This window comes from Varroa destructor, unplaced genomic scaffold, assembly GCF_002443255.2.
Source record: "Varroa destructor unplaced genomic scaffold, Vdes_3.0 BEIS01000003.1, whole genome shotgun sequence".
In the NCBI taxonomy this organism is placed as follows: Eukaryota; Metazoa; Arthropoda; class Arachnida; order Mesostigmata; family Varroidae; genus Varroa; species Varroa destructor.
The window spans coordinates 20,905,607-20,908,380 of NW_019211456.1; the positions used below are offsets into that span (position 1 = coordinate 20,905,607).

The 2,774-nt window shown below is 40.4% G+C and overlaps 1 long non-coding RNA gene across 1 annotated transcript in view; it reads right to left on the bottom strand.

The window, feature by feature from the left end:
• The window catches only part of LOC111247544 (uncharacterized), an 8,970-nt gene continuing 6,196 nt past the window's right edge, over positions 1-2,774 (bottom strand). The window contains exon 3 of the long non-coding RNA XR_002672154.2: positions 1-117. This is a non-coding gene — a long non-coding RNA (uncharacterized LOC111247544). The remainder of the gene's footprint in view (positions 118-2,774) is intronic.

Below are 2,774 nucleotides of genomic sequence, written 5' to 3' on the forward strand. Positions count from 1 at the left end.
CTTGTATGTCGCTGCTTTACAACGATGCAATATATCGCAACAAGGAGCATTGTAACACCGATGTCGTGTACTCGAATATTGCCACTCAGGCTGTCAGCAGGTAAGTGGTAGTGAGTCCTGGAAAAACCGAAAATTTCCCTAATATAAGTCTTATGTTCGAACTAAAGCGGCAAGGAGAACCCGTATTCTCCTTATTCGCATAAACCTTGCACTCTACGAATACACTAGTGGAGACACTGTAATTGCTACAGGAACACCACAGGAAGGAAAGTTTCAACTACGACGTTTTCTGAAAATCTTTCCGAAGGTGAGTGACTCAGCTGTTACTTCCAAGGTGAAACAAGGGTCTATGCGTATTTTTCTCTAAGCTGAAGCCGTTGCAGATACAATTGAATGACGTAAACTGAATATCGAAATAAGTATCAGTCTGTTTCTATATTCTGAAAATCAGGGATCTTTTTCGGATCGTTAATAAATGGGCGTATCTATAGCCCACAGGCAATAGATTCTACTGAATAGACCGGCAACGATAGATATGCCCCTACACGGTTTCTTAGGTCTATGCCTCAGTAGGCTTCTCTATTGTTTTAGCACATAATAAACACATTCTACGACGTTATTGGTAGCCAGCCAGCCAGCCAGCCAGTACAAGTACCAGCGCGCTAATTGTTTCATTTTCACAATAGTTAGCTATCCTTTATGAAGTGTTTCTAAAACCTGGAAATGGAATATTTTTTCTTCGAGACAAAGTGCATCCATATTATTCAGTATTTCATCACTATGCTAGTTAGGGTTACATAGCTTTTTAACGTTACAGGAAAAGCTGAAATATGTTTAAATAGTACTTTGTTAACGTCTGTATTACACTGTACCATTTATTTTTGAGTAATGTTTGGCGAAAGGTCAGTTTTATGTAAATCGGTAGTCTTGCGATACTCGAGCCGAATTTTTTGCGTGAAAAAATTGTGCGAAACTTACGTTTGAAGTTCGACGTGTTAGGGCAACTCTATTTGCTGCATACAAAATAAGTGAAGTGTAATTTTGAGGGGCTAAGCTTTTTCCATGTTCGTTCACTTTTAATGGTCAAATTCGATTGGATATTCTGTCGATAGAACACGACAACTTAAAAATAAAGTTGTCGTGTTCTATCGACAGAATCGTACCTAGATGTTTTTCACTACCGGTCCCGATCATACTACGTCTATGTTTCAAGTTTTAGGCCCGGTATCACGGTGGAACATTTATCAGAGGACTGGTTCCTAGCGCGAAACGAGTGTCTATGCCTGGATCCGACCCTAAACCACAACGCGTTCCTGAGGCTGGCAAGCATGGTAGCGTTTATAATATTTGTGATCAAATTTGTTTGCTTATGTTGATCTTTGTTGCGTCTTCCGGGAGTTCTTCGTGTTGATTCATGAAAATACGCTTGAGCCTAAAAGCCAACAACCGTATCTTGGAATGATTTTTCATTGTTACCTATTTTTTGGTGAAGGTCAACCTCGGGTCTCGGTACAGGCCTTTACCATGTCCTCTAAAGCTTTCGTGAGCTGCTCTAGATGCTGAAGAGTCATCTCAAAGTTTTCTTCCCGACGTCTTATCACAAGCGTTCATACGTCAGCAGCATTTTGGTTTGACCAGACAGCACTCACGGAAGACATTTTAGATTTGTCGAGTTCTATACCCTTAATGTCAGCTGTCTCACATCTGTAATTAATTTGCGCGCTATAGTAATCGAATGTCAGGTTTTGACCTCGGTTACTTCGGCATTGGATATCACTAGGATAACGTGTGAATAGATGTCCGAAGACTCATTTCAGTGTTTCAGTTATTTGTTCGTAATCGGTTTCCGAGGCTTCCTGTCGAAGCAAATGGACATTGACTATTCGAAAGACTGCGGTTTCTTGTTTTGAAACTGCTAACCCTGCTCTTGCTTGGGTATCTAAGTTTCCTGCCTTGATGTTGAGTATATCGAACGCTGGCACCATGCACCAAAAGGACTACCTGGATTACAAAAGGTGACCTGTTGACGAGAGCGATCGTCGCGACCTCATCATTTCTAAAGACTAAATTGTAATGTAGCTACAATTTGATGAGCAAAATTTCTAACTGCTAAGTAAATGGTATCGCGCTAATTTTCACTGTCGTATTAGTACGGCTTGTAGGTTGCTCTACGTCTGTTACGTAACCTGATTCAAGACAGGCTGCATAGCTTCAGAGTAGAGTTCAAGATCCATTTTGCTGCTATTCGTTACTCCGTCGATTACGTTTCGTAGCCGCACACAATTATGGGACCTATGTTTACCTCGCTTTTTCGACCTGTGCACCTTTATTATGTCATACTGAAATACTTATACAAATATTCTAACAATCTCTGAATTGCGTTTCGAGACTTCATAGGCTTGAATAGCATACAAATGGCAGAAGGTCATGGATTACAATGGCGCACATTTTGATTGAAAGTAAGGGTTACGCTTATGAAAAAGCTAGCCATGATCCCGCACTTCAAATTGCCTGTCCTCAAAAATATGTACGTTGGAGACTTGTGTCATAAAAGTGTGTGTGCGGTGTAAGGTAACCATGCAGTTGAATCTAGATGGGTAAATACTCATCGGGTCAAAGTAGAATGAAGAAAATATATACAATAGGTTAGTTACTTTTATCTCAACCACGCTAAGCGTTGGCTAATGTAGATGTGCAGAAATTCAATATCTGCCGATTTGGGTTTCGTCTAGACTATTTAGATCGTCAGCTATACGGCTCGGAATTTATATATA